General features: G+C 39.2%; 1 pseudogene; it reads right to left on the bottom strand.

The window, feature by feature from the left end:
• Positions 1–220: 220 nt before the first annotated feature.
• LOC129410779 (5S ribosomal RNA) lies at positions 221–339 on the bottom strand (annotated as a pseudogene).
• Between the last annotated feature and the right edge of the window lie 6,231 nt (positions 340–6,570).

Genomic DNA, 6,570 nt, shown 5'->3' on the forward strand with positions numbered 1-6,570 from the left:
GTTTTACAAAAGTATTATTTACATAAATATATATTTTTTTTTGTCTTGATTATGGAAATAAATGCACTTGGGATATGCACTACAATTCAGCTCAACTCTACTCTTTTCCTCTAAGGTTGCAATCCAGGCAATTACACGGCCCCTCCAACCAACACACCACTTTCTTACTAGGCAGTGTGTCTTGCCTAAGGACACAACGGCAATTTTTGCCACTGGTTCCCCACTGTGGCACATGGAATTCCCAGTGGTCTCCCATCCAAGTACTATACCAGGCCCAGCCTTGCTTATCTTCTGAGATCTGACGAGATCAGGCTTTGACAAGTTGATATGGCCACATGATAGTTGATGTGAAGCCTGACTTCTTCCGTGTTGTGTATGGTTGCTTTGGCAAATTAAAGAAATGGATTGCCCATTTTAATAATATATTTCTTAAGACCTTGTTTTGCATAAACACTGACATTTTTGCTGTTTTAAATGTGATGTGGTATAGACAGACTGTATGTCACTGAAGTATTCATACTTATGGTGAAATTTCCTTTTATTAAACACTGTTGGCCTTTGTTTGGATCAAATAGCCTTGTAACCTTGCTCTTGGGGGTTCTTGGGATAGTTTAGTCTATATTCTTGTATGCACTTGTATATCTTGGATGTGCTATGATGCCGAGGCCAATAAAGAGGTGAAATATGAGAGAGACACATATTTATACGGAGCTTTATACGTGCCAAGATGATAGTTTATGGCTTCTCAGTTCTGGATGTCTTCTGAGCTGGTTTCTGAAGACGCGCATGCGTATGCTGCCAACTGCGTGATTGCGACCTCTGCCAGTCTCAATAAACAGTCACTTGTCATATCAGACGCCTTAAGCTGGACCCACAGCGTGATCAAGAGGTTGTACCTGAGGTGAACCCAGAGGTAATCTACTCCTCTGCCCTGTGCTCTCCGCCTCTCTACTCTGTTCTCTGCTCCTTGGCTTTTAACTTTGGAGCAGGAACCATTCATCTTGTACTGTTATTGTCAATGTTTACATTTAGTTATTCATATTAAATTAGGAGGGAAGGGGGTTTATAAAATGGACACTGTAAACATTTTTATTATGTATTTATTTTAATTGTGGCTAATAAAGCAAACATGTTTTTGCTTACATTTTTTACTCTTTATTAACAATAAAAACATATGCCTTGCATTATAAGTGCCCACTGCTCAGTCTTTATTCCACCAAAGTATAAGGAATATGACATCCATTTACTTTCAAAAGCTTGGCTGTAGACATTAAAAAGCATTGAGGCAAAGACTACGAACAGTTCCTAATTCCTAATGTGATTGCAAAAATGCACAGTGCTACCAACTCACACAGAAGTGAACACTTCTTTGTGGGGGCTAGCTTCACTGTATAAGATGAAGAACCAGAGGACCCTTGTTGGGAAATAGCTGTAGTTAAACAATACAACTCCCCCTTCTCCCTTGAACAACTGAATGGACAGGCTCAAAAACGTGAATGGGAACTATGAAAAGGTCAAGCACTGAAAGTAATTGCTGTCTTGACTGAATCGAAAGAAAACACAGTGTTTGTGTCTCACTTCAGGGACAACAAACCAGACTACAGAAACTGTGCGGGTACGGCCATATACAAATACAAAGAGTTATTGCTATTCAACACCACAAAACCAAGATTGCACCAAGTACATAACCTGACAGCAGCCTGTCTGTGGCCTCTGATGATCCATTAACAGTTAAATTAACAGTTTGTGTATCCTCTTTATTGTCTGAGTGATACAACATGAAGCTTAGGGTTCTTTCTTTTATGCTTTTCAAACTATGAAGATTTAGAGATGCCAAGCCCCAGAAAGCCGGTTAGTTAAGTACAAGGTCCATAATTCACTGCATGTACAGAGAAAGACAAAGTGCATCTGGCTGTCAGCAGAGCGCTGCACTGATTTGCTGTGTGTCTGTTGAAAGGAGTCAATTTGAAATGTTGCTCTGAAACAGGTGGATGTTGGGGAGGTGGGGTGGGGAATGATCATTAGTTCACACAATATGGCCCCTGCTGTCTGTCGGTGATGTGCGTATGTGCAGATTTAACGACAGCTTTCTGTTTAAACATTATGCTCATGTTTTGGCTGCCTTTTATTGAGTCCATATATCCAGATTCAAGGCCAAACACATGTATCCTTCTTATTATTGTGATAGTCCTAATCCAAGAATTGAGTATTATAAGCAGAAGCGCTATATCTGGTAAAGTAATTTTAATCAGAATATTCCCTTGCATTGACCTTGAAAAGTAGCTTGTTGGTGACTTTCGTGCTAAGGCTCCTCCGCACCCCCTATCTCCTTCCCTCCATCTCATTATCTCTCCAAATATCATAACTTATTCAGAGGCCCTTAAAAGGTAGAGGATACCCTGACACAGCAGAATCCAGCAGGAGTCCGGCAGTTCATTATAAAGCTCATTTACCATGCAGAACACAAACACACAGTCAAAGTGACTGGGGCTCTGTGTTACCCTATGGACTTCTCACATTGGACTCTGTCACGACACATGATCTGCATCTGTCCCTTCAGAGGATACTTCATCAGTTCGTAAAACTCTGTTGGCATTATACACCTCTGCAATGCTATTTGCTATTGCATTGTCACGTCTCTCCAGAAAAGTATACCTTCCCCAAAAAGAAATGTTAATGCATATTTTTTTGCTTTTTTTTTAATCATCAAAACTTGTCCGAAATTCTGTTGTGCATTGATGAGTAGAGTGAAAAAGCTCTCAAAACTATGTAGTGTCTGTATCATCTGACCATATATCTGACCATTATGATGCTTGTAATATGCAAATCAAAGCCATGCATTCAGAAAATAATTAGTCATTTATATACAAGGTAAATTAAGATCATTATTCACTCCTAAAGCTCCAGCTAATTCACTTTATGCCCTCTTCTTTCTGTTGTTGTGCATGTTTCCAATGAAAGAATTAATAAATAATAAAAATAAAAAGTTTGGATGAGTATGAAATCAGAAGTAGCATTCCCATAGTCTTAAAATGGAGTTACACTGAAATGTGCATTACGATGCATGACAATAAATCAAAAGGTAGGCAGTCAGTTCTAAACCCTACATATGACCCTGGACCCTGTCTCTGTTTTCATAATTATCTAATGAACACAAAGTCAGTAGATTGAGCAAAGAATCTTGAAACATAGTTTGCATACCACCAGTGATACATATCCCAAACTTTGGGAACCATTGCTCGAGGGTAAAGAAAGGGTATTGACTACACAGACATATTACTCCTGGTGCTGGTTTGGAACACATTGTTTCCCATATGAAAATAATCTTAGTTTTTTGGCTTACAACTACAGTTTAAACCATACAGCAGCTTGCACACAACCTGAAACCTTTGGTGTGCCACAGGCAAAGTAACTCTCGAAATCTTTTTATATTATGTTGTCAAGTGTCACATGGCATGATCACTTTCCCTGCTGGCAGCGCGTGTTTAAATTATGTGCACCTGGTGGCCATGTTGCATGTATTCTTTTGATAAAAGTCGCTTGGTAAAACAATGCTTCTCAACAGAAGCTCTATAAAATACCTCAGGGCTTTATTAGGAGAACATACCACTGTCTCCTGTGTTGTGCTAAAGCCCATATGCACCAGACTTGCATGTAGTGGTGTGTATGCAGTGTTGGGTAAACGGCCCTCTTCAGCTTTATTACCTGGCCATGAATCACAAACCTTCATTAGACCCTGCTCATTGTGCTCTGAAGGTTAAGCAAACCAATTAGAGTTCCCCACACGCCGCTGGGGTTCTCAGCGACAGCCGCATCGCCACGCCTCGCATTTTAAACAGGCAGTGGTACAGTGCCATTCATGCTTTAGCTTTACCCATAATCTTGGAGTCTGCATTTGGATGAAACTGTGGTCATGGGTGAACAGACCCTGGCCTGACATGGAAGTGCCCTGGCAGTGATCTGTAAAAACCTTCTATAGGAACTGTGGTACCTGATTTTCAAACCAAGGATAGGGATATTTAATTCAAACTACATCTATGGAACTAGACATTTTTGGGCATATGCACTGCTTTTTCAGACTGTATGTTTAAGCCAATGAGCTGTTATCTCAAAATGCTATAAAGTTTGCATATTAATTTACTGTTTTAAAATGAAAAACAAACATGGTATTAGAGTATTTTTGACATATATTCTGATTTTATATGACAATGTAATTACTGCACTTTACCATGTATTGGTCAGCTTAATTTAGAGGCAGGGTATTTAGAAGGATGGAGGTGAGCTTCACGCTTGAGGAGGAAATAGCAGAGGAGACAGACTGGGAAGAGAATCAAAGAGTAAGAAGGGCCTATTAAAAGGAATGACACCTCCACGGTCGAGTGCACCGGAGCTCAGGGTCCACTGCAGCCCTGTGCTTAATGCTCTGCCTGTCAGCAGCGCCACTGTCAGCAGGCTGCTCCCGTGGGCCACGCTGTTCTCCGCTCTCCATTAACTCTTCAGCTTATTAGAATAGATACTGGGGAGGAAACCAGTCAACCAGGAAGCACAAACCCAATATACTGCAGACGCCACGCCGCTGTAATCATTATGTGAACAGCCATTTTGTAGCGATTTGGAGATAGATACAGTTTAGAAAACCAAAATCCTTTGATTACACTGAACTTGTATTGGATTTGACTCATGTGCCAAGGCCTTCGTCTTCTTCAAAGGATGTTTTAATTGTTGCCGTGTATCATTTTTCTTCCACGGATGAGTGAACTATTAGCTTTGTCCTTTGGGAGATTTAAAGCTGGTATATGCATACGTCAGAAACAATTTGGCAGTGAAATTCTGAAATGTAGTACTTGCATATTCTGGAGGGCAGTCCCCTTGAGGTTTAGGGATTTTGAAAGGTCTCCATGGGTCTGTCATAAGCAGTGTTGGGGAGTAACAGATTACATGTACTGGAGTTATGTAATCAGAGTACAAATTATGAGTAACTGTATTCAGTTACAGTTACTGTTTCAGTGAGTGGTAATTGGATTACAGTTACTTTGTTGAAATAAATGGATTACACTGCGGGATTTTCCTCTTTTGGGCTATATCCCTTTTTTTTTTTTTTTTTTTGATAATTCCACTCATTTCTGGAAACTAAACCAGGTCTAAACTAGATCTAAACCAGGTCTAAAACCAGGACTAAACGAGGAATAAACCAGGACTAAAACAGGACTAAAAGCAGGTCTAAACTAGATCTAAACTAGATCTAAACCAGGTCTAAACCAGGACTAAACCAGGACTAAAACAGGACTAAAAGCAGGTCTAAACTAGATCTAAACTAGATCTAAACCAGGTCTAAACCAGGACTAAAACAGGACTAAAACAGGACTAAAAGCAGGTCTAAACTAGATCTAAACTAGATCTAAACCAGGTCGAAACCAGGACTAAAACAGGACTAAAACAGGACTAAACCATGCTGGGCGGATGTGTTTCCTCCTCTTCTATCAATAATATTTTTAATACGGTTAAGGAAAGTCTGAGCTTTTTATTGTCTTTTATTAGACAAACATCTTATGTTACAATTTCCTGGTCTTTGCTTCTCTACAGCAAATCAAGTAATCCAAAGTATTCAGATTATGTTACTCACTTTAAGTAATTTAATGGATTACGTTACAAACTACATTTTGGGGTATGTAATCTGTAATCTGTAGGGGAATACATTTTAAAAGTAACCTTCCCAACACTGGTCATAAGAAGTTTGTCAAATAAACAAGTGGTGTAAGTTATTTCTGTTATTTGATATTTTAAACGTCCAGTAACTATAAAGGATTCAATATCTCTGTTAAAATGTAAACTTAAACTAATATAAGTATGTGAGTTATGATTAGTTACTACTATCTGTGTGGTAATTGTTTTTGGGCATTACAGAGGGATACATTTAGTTCATGCAGAGCACAACTAACATACAAGTTATAAGAAAAAAAGACAATGAGACGGAATGTAGAGAGGCATGTAAAATACACGATAATGATGCTCAGTATGCTTAATTTTAATTTGTGCCAGTAAAGACTTTTTTGTAGATATTTTAGATAAACCAAATTTATCAATGAGGAGCAGAGAGGGCCTTTTCTCAAGGAGGATGTTTAAAGATGTGAGGCAGTAGCTGGGAAAGGCTGACGTTGCCATGCTAAGTTGCAATATTTGCATTTCAGAAGGAATAGTCGAGGAATCAGCGATGAAACAAAAAGGCTACATCAGCACTGACTGACAGAACCAAGGACTAATGTTGGGCTTTTCTCCTTGGGCTGTTCACTGCAGCTGCCTCCAGACTCCAGCCAACCGTTCACAAGACTGACAGCTTCTTATTGTCTACACTGTGCTCCTTACAGCAATTACTGTTATTCATTGTGCGCCTTAATATTTCTTAGCATCTAAAAGGAAACACTTTTGCAGTAGCTCCAGTTGACTGTATGAATTAGTTTCAGTTAAAATACACACACTCCCTTTTGTGGTGAATGTACAAACATGTCTGTAAATGGTCTTAGTATTAGGACTTTATTATTATTTGTGGATTTAAAGCTGCAGACTTTGTGC

This window comes from Boleophthalmus pectinirostris, unplaced genomic scaffold, assembly GCF_026225935.1.
Source record: "Boleophthalmus pectinirostris isolate CB_2022bp ecotype Guang Dong unplaced genomic scaffold, ASM2622593v1 HiC_scaffold_23, whole genome shotgun sequence".
NCBI classification, from domain to species: Eukaryota; Metazoa; Chordata; class Actinopteri; order Gobiiformes; family Gobiidae; genus Boleophthalmus; species Boleophthalmus pectinirostris.